Source organism: Lepidochelys olivacea (assembly GCF_965140295.1).
Source record: "Lepidochelys olivacea isolate rLepOli2 genome assembly, chromosome: 7".
In the NCBI taxonomy this organism is placed as follows: domain Eukaryota; kingdom Metazoa; phylum Chordata; order Testudines; family Cheloniidae; genus Lepidochelys; species Lepidochelys olivacea.
In genome coordinates, this window is record NC_140417.1 from 89,432,897 (window position 1) to 89,448,333 (window position 15,437).

The 15,437-nt window shown below is 38.0% G+C and overlaps 1 protein-coding gene across 3 annotated transcripts in view; it reads right to left on the reverse strand.

Annotated features, from left to right (window-relative positions):
* PRKG1 (protein kinase cGMP-dependent 1) overlaps nt 1–15,437 on the reverse strand; it is an 892,904-nt gene that overhangs the window by 32,206 nt on the left and 845,261 nt on the right. The window lies entirely within an intron of this gene.

Consider the following 15,437-nt stretch of genomic DNA (forward strand, 5'->3'; position numbering starts at 1 on the left):
TTATGCTCAAATAAATTGGTTAGTCTCTAAGGTGCCACAAGTACTCCTCTTCTTTTTGTGAATACAGACTAACACGGCTGTTACTCTGAAACAATTGAGTCTGTTGGGTTAACACAGTTGGGAAACTGGGGGTCTGTAGCACAGAGATTCAATCTAAGAGAGGTAGGATTGCAGGGTTGTACCCAGAAAGGGGTAAAGGTAGTAAAACCTGTCCCCCCCAAGAGTGCACTGAAGAGAGACTAAACATAGTTTTCTTTGTAACAGTGACATTGCAAAATCTAGTTTGCTCTGTCAGGTACCCACATTTCTCAGTCTTCTATCAGAATTATGCATTCAATACAGAGAAAACAGCTGCCAACATTAATAATTTCAAACAAAAGCCAGTGCACCATCCATGGTGGTACTGCGGGCATTACAAACAGGACTTGTTTTCATTTGTCATTTATTTTTTATAGATAAATAGTTCAGAGAAAAACAACGAATATATAAACAATGGAATCAACAGAAAATCATTAGAAGATTGAACACAAAAGCTAAAGTACTAGCAACCAGTCTCAGCCTAATCTGTATCACAGAATTTTTTAAATTATATTTAGTGTTCCATTTTTTATATGTGAATTTTATTTATAGGGCATTACTACTGCCTACCTTTATTTTTAACGTTGACATATAATAAACATTTGTAATGATCTGAGTGATTTTCAGATCAATAACTTTTAAAATTTTATGATGACTGGTAATAACAATAAATCATACTTCCTCTTCCCTTTCTAGTAGGTCATTCTAAGAGCATGGATTTTTGCTAAGGGTTATGTCATTTATATCAAAGACCTTTTTTTTTTTAAATGACTGGCTTTAGTGATGCAAGTAACTTACTGAAGGTTCCAAGGAAGCTTCAAAATAAATAAATAGTGCAAAAGTAGTTACTTTTTGGACAGAAAAAAACTCAGCAGTTTTCTTATTATCTAATAACAGTTCTACCCTCAGCTCCATACAGAACAGACAAAAAGCAACAACTAACCAATGCAAGGCATTGACCTACAGCCACAAGAAAATTCAGTCAAATTTTCCACTCACATTCCTAACTTACTTTAAATCACATAGGTATTGCAAGAGTTTGAGATCAGTGTGGGATTAATTTGTATTGTATCTTCTTGAGACACCAAACAAACCCAGGGAGTTTCAGACCCAGAGGCTTAAATTTGGATCTCCTTCCTTCCTATGGGTTTTGCCAGACCTTTTGGAAGTGAACTTAATGCTGATTTTACAGCCTGGAAATGGAAATCCTGCATTTGATTACAGGTAAAGTACAGGTGTTGCCACTGTAAACTTCCCCACCCTCTTCAGGGAGCCTCAAATCTCGTAAGTCTCCATGCCCAATCCATCTTTGGTGTTTCTGCTGAGATTGCCAAATAGTGCTAATTGTGCTGGTTGAGGTTATGATGTAAACTCCTGGATTCAGCCCACCAACTCATTTCTGTTAATCCACTGAACAGTCATCATCTCGTTATGATTTTCAGTAACTATTGACCTTTCTTAAGCCCAATGATTTAGATGGGAAAAGATTAATCTTTCGTTAACAAATGAATGATGTGGTCTCCTAATTAAGTCATACACTTAATAGGACTTTCATTTTTTTAAATTACAATTTTTAAAATAAAAAAAAAAAAGCTTAAACTTTCCATATAATGATCATTATTGACCAAATGAGACAAGGGCAGCCAAGAACATTTGGCCACAGTTTTGACAAGAAAATGCCACACAAGGACACAGAAGCCAAAAATGTTTGTGTATCCCAACTCATCAAAAGGCTGACATGTTCAGTAGAAAGTTAGTTCAGCCTTCTGGGAAATCCACCACAAAAATTTGCCAAATATTCTTGCCGTGGAATGTATGAAGCAAAATTATTGGGGAATTTTGCAAATGAGCCATCCTTTTGGAATTTTAAAAACCTGCCTTTAACAACACAGCAAATTTCAAAGGCCCTAGAATAATTGCAGGTTCAGAGGGAGTCCTGCTGGACAGAACCACATCAATCACACCAATCACCTGCTCCTGAGGCCAGAATAGTAGCTGCGAGGGTCTACATAGTAGCTACTGGCTGACCTTTTCCCCTATCAGTTCTTTACAGGCTGGAAAACATACTGGTCATTTATCCTTCCTTCCACCCCTCTACAGTCTTCTTTTCAGTCTTCTCAGCTTTCAGAGCAGCATAGATCTGAACAAAGGACTTGTCTCCAGAAGTGGATGCCAACTCTCACTACCCATGTGAAGAGCCTTTTAAATATTATGTTTTTTTAAATCGGTGAAGGGGTAGAGACTGTGTAAGGAAAAAGTGTAGAGAAGTTGGAATCAGCTAAGCAATGACAATATTCAGAACTTATATTCACGGAAGGGCCCAGGATTCCAGAGACAGTGTGTGTGTGTATCCAATCCAAGCAGCACTTCACGCCTCCCACTGTGTTCAAAGATCTTCATGTTGCTCTGATATCTGGTCCACTACTTCAGTGCTCCCTCTAATCTGCACAGACTGAGTAGTGGAATGCAAAACAGACTGAACACTGAACCTGGTATTAGAGCAGTCTAGAGAGCTCTCAGTATACTGAGGAGTGTATGTCCCTATTTTTATGTCTTGGGCAAGGTCCCTTTTGCATTGAGCTTGTTAAAAACACAAAGCCTAAAAGTTATTGCTGAGCATGGCTCCTCTTTCTTTGATCTGTTTGTTGCAAATGAAATTATGAAGCAGAATTCCTGTTTCTCTTTCCACACTCTTTTCAGTAAACACAGTTGCAAACTGAAGTAACACTGATGCATTCTAACTGAAATGCAAAGGAAAAGGAATAAGGCAGAGAGTGGAGACAGAACTTATGGTCAGATTCCATGCTGAAGGGTGATGTATAAAAATCTAGGTTGAGAGATAAAATTAGATTAGATGAATTAGATTAGACAGCTCTGAAGGACTCTTTTGTTTGCAAATGAACTGCATCCCAATGACAGAGAGCGAGGTGAAACCTTGTTTAAACGTAAATCAGTCTGCAATGGTAACAACAGAAATGCTATGGGAAAAATTGTTTCCATTTATTGGCCCAGAGAGAATAGGACACACAGTATAGAGATTTGGTAAAGTTGTGTCTGCAACTTTAATTAGCATAAATTAAAGTAACAGTACTAGGGAAAACAGACAGCTGTCTCCTCCCCACACAAGCTACCCATTAGATTAAGTTCAGAACAATTCCCAAACAAACAAAAGTAAATTCTTAACATGAGACTATCCCTCGCCTGTTCATGCAAAATCTAACTCATGATCAGCACCAAGCAAGCGCCATATCCTCATGTGTGGAATGTGGGTTTAAGGGAGGGGAGTCTCTTTCTGCACCAGGCAGCGTAGCCCTCACCTTTCCAGGCAATGTGCAGCAAGAATCCAGCTCGATATCACCCTGATATTGCCTTGGACTGCAGCAGCAAATCTGGCCCTCCTGCTACCTCAGTGAACTTGCACTGGGCACCTGCTACAGTTGCAATAAATAACTATCAATCTCCCTAGCCAAACCTCCTGTGTACTTCCAGGAAGGTAATTCCTCTCCCCCTCCCTCATTGCAATGAGGGAAGAGCTTTAAAAGGGAGGTGGCTGAAATTCAGAGCATAATGGGAAATCTAGCAGTAAAAAACAGGAAAGGGAAAAACAGAACAATACCAGGGAAGGGGAGGTGGGGCAAAGCAAACAGATGCAAATGGTTGTGTATGCCTGGGATGCACAATATAAGTGGGCCAGGGAGGTGTCCTCAAAATCCATGAATGGGTCAGTGGTATGGAAACTACGAGCCCCTGCCCATACACAAAGCTGACACCACTACCACTCCACATGACAGTCCAGTCATGCCATGTTTCATTGTGATGAACCAACTCCCATTATCATTTGTTTATTACAGTATTTTGAGTCATTAATATTAAAGTTCAACAGGTTTCTTTTAAGCAAACCTGAACAGATTCTGAAAATCCATTAATATGACAAGCTTCTTCGAAGAAAACATGAGGAAAACATGAGGACATTTAACTGAAATGGGCATCACTTTGCTGCCAACAGTTATGAATTCACATGACAGCTTCTACCCTCTTTGCTTTGAGAAAATATTACTGTTCAAAATGTCTTTAACAGCTCAAGGGTTTTCTGCTCTCTGGCTGTTGGGATGTTTAAAAATAACTGTTCAGATTAGAGGATTAGAGCCAGATCCTTGTAAAGAAATGTTTTAAAAATCCATTCAGAAAGAGGTGAAGAGCTTTCAATAATTAGAGTAATATCCATACAAAATTAGTTAGGCCAAGTTGCTAACATCTGGGAGAACAGAAGAAAACAGATCGACCTCTCTCACTCTTCTGAATTCTTATTTCGATAGACCTCAGTTGGCTTTTGCATGGCTCGCTCAGCTTAACGAGAAATGTTTCTCTGCTGGAACTACTCCACAGTTGCTGCTCTGCTTGTGATGTGTAAAATGCTTTAGCTTCCAACACACACAATGCATGCAAAGACTGTTTTTTTTAATGAAGTTATATTTCACAGACAAATAGGCATTTTAACCCTGAAAACATTTTCCAGACTTCCAGCCAAATGAATGGTTAGCATGGGGGAAAAGAAAAGGCCTTCATGGGAAAATAGTTAAAGACACTCCATGATGTATTAGCAATGTGTATGTAGTTTCAATTAGAGTTGTATTGATAAATTGTTAGTCATCCTTCTGATTAATTAACCCTTAACAAATATTTACTAGAATGTGAAATAATTTTCCAAAGGAAGGATTTTTTAGTGAATATTACTGAGGAGGTTGTGATTAGTTAAAGCAGGCCCTGGAGTCCTCATGATGATCTTGACCCCTGTCATAATCTGGGTTTACAGTATGGTACAGAGACTGCACTGGTCCTCTTGTGATGAATGGAAGTCAGATAACCGTGCAATTTGTTTTGACTATTATACCTTTGATATTATTGAAATGCCTGTGGACTATGGCAGGGATGCACAAAGTTGTTCTTGAATAGCTCTGTTCTTTCTTTCCAGGTTTATGGATCTTGGGTAGCAGATAGAATACCCCTGGTCGGGGCTCTAAGGGTGTGTCTATGTAGATTTGTTCCTGTGTGTCTTCAGGGAGTTTCTTGAGTAGATGGTGTAGTTTCTTTTGGTAACCCTCAGTGGGATCAGAGACTAATGGCCTGTAGAATGTGGTGTCAGAGAGTTGCCTAGCAGCTTCTCGTTCATATTCTGACCTATTCATGACAACGGCACCTCCTTTGTCAGCCTTTTTGATTATGATGTCAGAGTTGTTTCTGAGGCTGTGGATGGCATTGTGTTCTGCACGGCTGAGGTTATGGGGCAAGTGATGCTGCTTTTCCACAGTTTCAGTCTGTGCACGTCAGCAGAAGCACTCTATGTAGAAGTCCAGTCTGTTGTTTCGACCTTCAGGAGGAGTCCACACAGAATCCTTCTTTTTTTTTTTCGGTAGCGTTGGTAGGAAAGTTTCTGTGGGTTAGTACGCTGTTCAGTGGTGTGTTGGAAATATTCCCTGAGTCAGAGACGTCAAAAGTAGGATTCTAGGTCACTGCAAACTGTATCGTGATTGTGTGGGCGGTGGGGCAGAAAGTCAGGCCCCGCGATAGGACAGACTCTTCTGCCAGGCTAAGAGTATAGCTGGATAGATTAACAATATTGTTGGGTGAGTTAAGGGAACCACTGTTGTGGCCCCTTGTGGCATGTAGGAGTTTAGATAGTTTAGTGTCCTTTTTCCTCTGTAGAGAAGCAAAGTGTGGGTTGTAAATGGCTAGCACAGGTGATACCTCTTAACAAAAGAGGATCATCTGGATCATCTGACACTTTTGAAATTGTCTGCAAATACCCTGTAATACAGTTAATAGAGATATCTTGACATAACAAAACTCAGAAAACTATGATTGCTGTGGACAGGAACAGATTAAATCTACATGCTCATCCTACTATCTCTTTATCGTGATAGTAATAACTCACTCAAAAACTCTATCCACCAATTAAAATACAAGTGCCTTTTCTCTCCTGCCATCTACAAGGTTTCCTGCTTTCTCTGGTCTCCAAAATATGTATGTTTGACCAACTAAAATAGCAGCAGCTGTCACTGAGCATAGCATTTAGAGTACAGATATGCTAAAGAGAATGCAAGCTGAGTTATCTTAATCCTAACAGCTGAACTGCTGCATGAACAGGAGTAGCAAATATTTTTTCCAAGTAAAAGAGTACATATTTTTAATTCCAAAAGTATTCATGTTGTCCCAACATGAAATTGTTTTCTCTATTAATAGTACTCTTTTGCTTTACAAATTGTGCTCGCAAAAAATTTGTTGGAAGATATCTGCTTCCAAGTATTTTTCTGCATTCACTATTTCCGATTTGTTGGTACAGTGAATGTTTTGAATGCACTGTACCCATTTATTTAAGGCCTGATTCTGCATCCTTACTAAAATTGGCCCTGATTTAGGATGCACTTAAGCATATTCTGAACTATAAATACATAAGTAATCCCACTGGAATCAGTGGGACTACTTATGTGATTAAAGTTAAAAATGTGGCTTAAATCTGCTCGATCAGGGTCATTGTGCAGCACATTATCTCATGAGTAGCCCACTTAAAGTTATTAAGATATTACTTAGTGTGAGTAAGGGGTGGCAGATTCTGGAACTTAGAGTTTCTGGCTTTGTTTTAATTGTGATGCTTGAAATTAAAAAAAAAAAAGTTAGAATTGAGTTTGTGGTGGATAGCAGCGTAAATCCAGGACTTGCAAATGGCTTTATTTCCTTGTTATTGAAAAAGATTAGATTTAATTAAATGACAAACCTCTGTTGTGGAGAGCACTAAATGTCGTATTGTTATGCAAGACAATTTAATTTTGAATGCTATGGAACATGGGAGGAAATCACCTGTAAAATTATACATTGTACGGAGATGTGTTCATAAACATGCACGCTAATGATCCTATTAAAATTAATTTGCCTATTTAATTAATCATACCCACTTAATCAAATATTGCACTTTGCTAACAATCTTTAACAATGTATTTTGGTTCCACTACTAAGAATTTATATTCAGGCTTTTGACAACATATGTTATGCTTTTACCAGAGAGTACTTATTTAACTTTTTGTCCCAGTATAAACCTTAAAGGCAAATCTTACAGTCAAAGACGTTGGAGAGAACAGAAGAAAACATGTGAGTAATACATACCATTCTATGCATAAAATCATCCCAATAAAAGTTAAGTACTAGAATAAGTCTTATTTAGGTAATATATATTAAATGAAATATAAATCACATTACTATTTTTCTTGAAAATAATATTCAGTTCTACAATCATTCACATGCTCACTTTTATTTCCCATTTTAATTAAGAAATCTAGATTTAAAACAAATCCTCTTTCTACACATTGTTGTCAGAGCAAGCTGTATAACACATTGGCTTCTTTGAGGTCAATTGGAGTTTTGTAACTGATGCCAATGGAGCCAGGATTTCACTCATTATTTACATTTATTGGACTTATTACTCTCAAATAGATTGTAAGTTGCAAAGTTTTCAAATCATTTCATTCACTAATCTTAAAAAAAAAAATTCAACCTACCAAGGCCAATTGGCAAAAACAAAAAACAAATACAACAGCAATCAAACTCTTTCTTCCTTATTCATTTTTCCCTTTTCATATCCACCTAGCCACTACAGTCAAGAAAATTAAGCATAAATGATAGATTTGATAGATGTGCCACAGACAATATCTCATCATTTTTGGAACTCCATGTCAGTCTTTCTGGGTAAGTTTCCATATACAAAGTAACACTCAAAAAGTATTTTAATACAACGCTTTCAATAAATATTAAAAATCAGAGAAAGACAAATAAAGAAAATTCACTCTTTCTGTAGTATTCAAGCCAAGTATAACATTGTCACTCAAACCTTCAAAAATAATTATCCAGTCTTGTGTGTGTGTGTGTGCTTTCTAAACAACATTTTTTTCAGCCTTAGCTAAGGTGGTGGGCTTTCCATGTCACTTTTATGTGGAGTTCTTACTCAGATCTCTAATCTTCAAGTTCCTTCACAGAACGTCATTTTCCTTGCCAATTACAGCATTCAGAATACCCATTCTTTTTAAGGAAGGGATTCAGAACCTTCCAGGATAAGGCCCCTAGTTGTTTCCTTGTGTGCATATGTGCACACGTGCACACACACACACACAAAACTTGCTTTCTTTAAACCTTGTATTATTCTTTGCAAACTAAAAAAGAGGGAGGAAGAAAAGCCTGCTTATATAAAAACAGAGAATTTCTATGCACGTGGAAATATACCCAAATAAGTGCCAGAATCTCACTTCTGTCATCCTGTTGGAATAAAATTAGATTTTCCCAAGTCAGCTAATTAATCAAGCAGGGCTTCCGGAAAGCCATAAAAAGGATTATTTACAAGAATGCCTAGAGGCTGCAGCAAATTTAATAGTGCTCGAGGAATAATTCCATGGCCAGCTATCTCTTAAAATGTAAATTAGCATGAAAAATGCCCATACTGTCTGTTTAAAACCTGTTTTGTACAGGCCCAATGAAGCAAAATTCTTAAACATATGCATAACTTTAACCATATGCCTAAATCCATCCCATCTCAGCAAAGAAGTTAAGCACGTTCTTGACAGTAATGGAACATTAGTACATGCACAGTGTTAAACACATCATTATGTGCTTTGCTGAACTGAGATCTAAAAGACCAGACTAATTTACCCAGTTCTTTATCATTTAGTTTTCACAATCTCTTTGTCCACATGGCACCAATAACAGGATCCTGCCCTTTGGCAGTGCTTTATATTTGAATATTAGGTATATCAACTGCTCACTATCAACTTATATATCCATGAAGACAGTGGGAAAGATGAGCTTTTCATAGTCAATAGTTTTGATTGACATACAGGACCTAAAGAGTTGACTATAGTTTCAGATATGATATCAAATTGGACAATGGTTTCACTCATGTCTATGATTAGGTGTGGAGTAGTGGTACTAATTTTGCAATTTTACAAACACAGCTTTAGAAATTTAAAACCTTCTCTTTGCCTTTCATCTGGCAAGGTCTCTGAGTGATAGTCATGCATCTCTGAGATGATAACTGCATAAGTCAATTTACTAAAGAAATGTGCTCAGCAAAGGAACTGATTTTTACTCTACTTGTGCTCAGAGCCCCTTCACTTGACTCAGTTTTCTTGCAGCTTTGAATTTAGATTTATGTCTCTAGATAAGCTGATATACTTCTTCCAATGCTGGCAAGAATAACCTGCATTTAAGTCTAAAATATATAGAGTTTGGGGCAGATAGTTCCAAAAAAGGATTGAAAGTAGGAGGAAAGCAGAGAGCAATAACAGTAATAAATAAATTAGAAGATATGACCTGCTGTTGGGGGGCAGGTGAACATGTGGTAAACCTTTATGGAAAATGACATTCTGTGGGTTTAAATTTAAATTTTAGGTCACCCAAAAAGAATGAAAATGTGCAGGATATTTTTCAGAAATTAAGATAATTGGATTATTTTTCAGGAAAAAAAACACTAAAAGACATTTTTATTTTACATAATGTTTCTTTACATTCCATATCAATTTAATGTTCAGTAACTTGACTTCATACACCATATGAGCAGATTGTCACCTCAATGGAAGATGCTTAGATATAACAATGATGAATGCCATGTGTCATAAATATAAAGGGAAGGGTAAACCCCTTTGAAATCCCTCCTGGCCAGGGGAAAGCTCCTCTCACCTGTAAAGGGTTAAGAAGCTAAAGGTAACCTCGCTGGCACCTGACCAAAATGACCAATGAGGAGACAAGATACTTTCAAAAGCTGGGAGGAGGGAGAGAAACAAAGGGTCTCTGTCTGTCTATATGCTTTTTCTGCCAGGGATAGACCAGGAATGAGTCTTAGACTGTTAGTAAGTAATCTAGCTAGGTATGTGTTAGATTATGATTTCTTTAAATGGCTGAGAAAAGAATTGTGCTGAATAGAATAACTATTTCTGTCTGTGTATCTTTTTTGTAACTTAAGGTTTTGCCTAGAGGGGTTCTCTATGTTTTGAATCTAATTACCCTGTAAGGTATCTACCATCCTGATTTTACAGAGGTGATTTCTATTGACTTCTATTTCTATTAAAAGTCTTCTTGTAAGAAAACTGAATGCTTTTTCATTGTTCTCAGATCCAAGGGTTTGGGTCTGTGGTCACCTATGCAAATTGGTGAGGCTTTTTATCCAACATTTCCCAGGAAAGGGGGGCTGCAAGTGTTGGGAGGATTGTTCATTGTTCTTAAGATCCAAGGGTCTGGGTCTGTAGTCACCTAGGCAAATTGGTGAGGCTTTTTACCAAACCTTGTCCAGGAAGTGGGGTGCAAGGTTTTGGGAAGTATTTTGGGGGGAAAGACGTTTCCAAACAGCTCTTCCCCAGTAACCAGTATTAGTTTGGTGGTGGTAGCGGCCAATCCAAGGACAAAGGGTGGAATATTTTGTACCTTGGGAAAGTTTTGACCTAAGCTGGTAAAGATAAGCTTAGGAGGTTTTTCATGCAGGTCCCCACATCTGTACCCTAGAGTTCAGAGTGGGGGAGGAACCTTGACACCATGTAAGTAAATGAGTCAACAGTGAGATAGAGGGAGAGATAGCATTGAGGGATTTGCCTTTGTAGACTACAGCTGGGCTTGGTCAAAAAGCTCCTTCTTTTCCCCCACAATGATGTCCTAGGAGAATCAGCATCATTGTGTGAATGTTTTGGGCTTTTTTTCTGTTAGGTTATGTAATTAAAAACAGAATACCTAGATAGCTTGTTTTACTTCCTTTTCTCACATCCTTGGACAACTGTCCAAGGGCCTGGATATCAAGCTTCGGAAGATATTTCCTGGAGTAGTTTCTACCTACTTGGCAGACATTAGCAATGTATGAGGGTAGCTCTGGGAATGCTACAAGGTCTAATACATGTGTAGATTGTGGGCTGTCTGAACAGTTCTGTTTATCTTTGACATATTTTGGACTAGGAATACTAGACACAATTTCAACTCTTTGTAAATAAGAACCCTTAGCTTACTTTGTCTATATTATGGTGAGATTTTATGGTTGTTCTATAAACTTGCCTCCAAGGCTATACAGTCTGTACATTCCACCAGGTATCACATTTTTGTTGTGAATTCGTGTTAGCATGTAGTTATGTGCGTCTTATGTCTCTATTTGCCGTATGAAAAACCCTGCTATTATTTGCATGTTTACATGTTAGTATTGTTCTTCGCCATGCTTACTCCAGCCGAGTGCACTACAATGTAAACACTGAATGGAATTTAATGACAATTAGCTTTGTAAGCAGTGCATGCTGATACAGAGTAAGTTTGAATGAATGTATCTATTACGTATTTTTCAGGGATGAACGCTCTGGTTATAGTTTCCATCGGTTATGACAACCAGAAACATTGGGTTCTGTTGTCCCAGCTACATAGCATTAAACGCTTCCATGTTCACTTGCAGCTCAAAGTGAAGCTCCAGCTTTTTTTCTACCTCAGTGACGTCCTCGTGGTATCAACATCAGACATCTATTAATTCAATAGCTGTTTTTTGTCTTAGGTAAAGTGAGTACTAGTTTGATCATAAGTGTATTGCACCATATTTTGGATGTACATATCAGGCAGGGTGATGGGGAAGGGAGGACTGAGTTGCTAAGAGAATGGCTAAGTGAGTCAAACAACATAGAAGCCAACAAACTGCCAGTAGAAGGAGAGTGAGAAAATTGGAATTCATGGACAGTCCCTTTTACCAGGAGCCAAGAGTTCTTTAATGGTTCTATGTGGAAGGAAAGAATTGGCATATGGTGTGTGCTTGATAGAAAAGCATAAGCTAGTTTGGTTTTTGCTTAATTGAAATGTGCCATTATTTTTATAACTAACAAGACTGTTAATAGCTGGAATAGCAGTAACAACTTTGGAGCCTCTTCTGGTCTCTCCTTCCAGTAAAAGACTTTGATCGATGCTTACTACAGAGGAAGTCTGTTGGGGGCAAAGTACAAAAACGGCACCCATGATGATAAGAGTAATATGGAACAGAGGTCAGATATCTAACAAAAACTGTGCAAACTCCATGTATAACAATACAAGCCTACTGGAAATCTCTATTAACTTATACAGACAACAAAATTACACAGGAAAGACCACATCACCACATTTGACAGCTAAGATTTTTCATTACAGATGATTTTATATGATTGCTACATTTCAACTTTTTGCTACAAAAATACCAACCAATTCCATTCTAATCTCCATAGAATTGACAATTAAGCAACTGACTGTCTCGCCAAGAGACATGTACCTGCATCTAAATTGAGTCAAGGGATGAACTCTCAGAACAGTCTAGCATTCACAGAAGTGTCTGGAGTATCATCCTTATATTATACAAACCATATCTGAAAGTTAAACTACAGTCCAATAGTAACATTCTTGCTATTTAGCCAGGATTTGAATCCCAGACATTCCAATTTCTAACCTCATCACTGGGTACACTATTGAAGGGCTTAAAGTCATACCTTGGGGATGGGAAAGCTATCACTGCAAAAGTTGAGATTAAACTATAAACATTGTTCTTTCCAATATAGTGCATTTTACTTGATCACAGTTTTTCTGGAGAAGCACAATAATTATAACATTTTTGAGCAACAAATTTCACCCCTGCTACATGATGACAAGCTTGTATAACATTTTTATTATGCTTATGTAATAAAAGCTGGAAATAGATTTCCTTGGTACATATAGCATCAACACTTTATAGGTTCATATTGTAAAATGTCATATCACACTTTTTTTTAGGCAAGATAGATTTCTCTCTGAAACAGGTAGCAATGCAAGATAATGTGATATGCTTGGTCTTTATGTGAAGGTGAATTAGTCATCCTTTTATAGCCAGCTCTCCTACCAGTATATGGAACAGTGATGACAACTTTTGAAAAGTGTTTAAAAGTTCAAAAAACTAAATTAAGTCAAGAAAAAATGTTTTACATATCTTCTAGTGTGATGAAGAATGATATTAAATCATAAGCTACCCTGGTACTTATTTTAAAAGTACTAATGTCTGTGACAATTATATAGTAATTTGATATGCAAAGTGCTAATCATCTATCATAAACAATCATGGTCATTTGAGTGGTAATATATCATAACTATTCAATTATATGCAACACTTTTTTAGGCCAACTTTTTCAGAATTGGATACCTAAAGTTAGGCATCTAGATCTCTATTTAGAAGCTTATATGATCACAACCCTGCACTTAAGCAGGGAGGAGTTTGTCTGGCTGGCCGGGAGAAGAAGGCAATACTTTCTGGCTTGGGGGAGAAGGGAAGACATAGATCTGCTGGAAAAAGCAGTCCGTGTGGTAAATGACTCACCACATAGGAATGTGCGGTTTAAAAGGTCAGTTGGGCTTGGCCCCTCCCTCTTGACTCAGCACAGGCCGGGCAGCACCCATCCTCCCTCCCTAATTAGATCACAAATATGCCGGGCGTTTAGCTATATCTGATGTGGGCATTAAGCTAGCCGCCCCACTAAGGGGGGCTGGGAAGGAATTTTTCCCTTACCAGCATATTGGCCAGGTGCAGTGGGGGTTTTTTCGCCTTCCTCACAGCAGGTTCAGGTAGGCTCGGTTCATGCATAGCATGACAGGCGGTAAGCCATATGTCACAACTTTTTATTTAAGTGTATAGCGGATGTTTCAGTGCAGGTACTCCATAAATTAAGGCACAAAAGAATGAAAAAATGGCTTGGAAAAGGAATTAAGGAGAGGTGCTTGGTAATTGAGCAAGCCGTGGGCAGTTGGGGATTCCTATGACTGGTACAGCAGGGAGCCAACCCCACATCATTATAGTCCACCTTAACCCCCTCCTGCGCGGGGGCATGGTCAGTAAGTTCCCAGCAAGGGAATTGCTGGAGGGACCTGGATGAAAAGGGCAAGGGCGGGGAGCTAGTGAGAGCCGCCCCCCGGAGCTGACTGGAAGTGATAAGGTCCTGGCAAGGGAATTGCTGGAAGAACATAGATAAATAGATAAATTCCACCCCTGGAATTGGTACGGTCCCGACAGTAAATCTGCAGGAGGAACATAAATTTTGCACCTGCATTGTACACATTTTTATCAGCCGGGTTAGTCCCAGACATCTGTCAATAATAAAGTTGTGGCCTGATTAAACCCACATCTAATGTCTCCTGTCATTCTTTCGGCATAGCCAGACAAATGTGTCCTGACTGCAGTTTTGAACCACTGTGTGTGCATTTTTGTTAGGACCAGGTCTGTGGCTGTGACTAAAGTCCCTTAGTATATGAAGGCTGAAAGCTTTTAAATTTTCACATACGTTTTCTGTATTTCCTGTCTAATTATTGTTGATTATCAAGATACTTTTGGGAGAGAAAAACATCTCTTTTCCAATCAACCTCCTTCTACTGGCTGGTTCATTAATGACTAGTACAACAATGAATGTAACTGTAATTATAGTGTCAATAATTCTGATGTCACAAACACAAAAATTTGTCATCAGTGACTGAATCAAGAACAAGGGGCAGGTTGACTAGAAAATATAAACCTTCTTGTATAATTAAGCAACACACTTAGAATTTATTCAGAAACAACATTATCTTAAATGTTTTGTTGGTTAAGGTTAAATTCCCCTCTGAAGAGGATCCCAATAAGGCCATTTGAACACTGAGCTTTCATTCAAGCCTTTAGCTAGAGGGGTTTTGCCCTTTGTACTGGATAGTATTTCATCATCAGTGTATGAAGTCCTAATATCAAATTTGTGGATCTTTTTTCGGTGTTAAATTTAATAGGTTTCCTATATTACATAGACACTGAGGTTATAGCACCAATGTTGCTGTGTCTGTTCTTGTTTCTCAACCAAGTCCTGTTTTGCATACTATAATCGGTATTGACTTAGGTCCTGCCCACATGATATGACTTCTGACTAATGTTATAACCAGTTGGAGGCACAGACATCATAACTGGCTATGAATAACACAGTTCAAGTTATGTCCTAAGTCCAGAAATCTTTTACAGGATTAGGATCCTAGAAACAACAATGCTAAAAGATACACCTATTACAAACTCCCATGAAGGATCATCTTTGGTTAAATTTTAATAAAAACAAAAGTCCAAAAACAAAATAAAAACAAACCAAATAAAACCCTCTCAAAAATAAAATCAAACAAATGAAACGTATGTCATTCAATATTACAAAATGTTGAGACAAAGTTAAGATTCCTAACCTAACAGAGGTCAGGAGAGTCAAAGTTCTGTACTCTGACTTGACATAACATATGTGCTATAATCACAAGGCACAGCTAAATGATGTAAATCAGAGGGTCACAGTTTTAACATAGAATTTACTGGCTTTTAG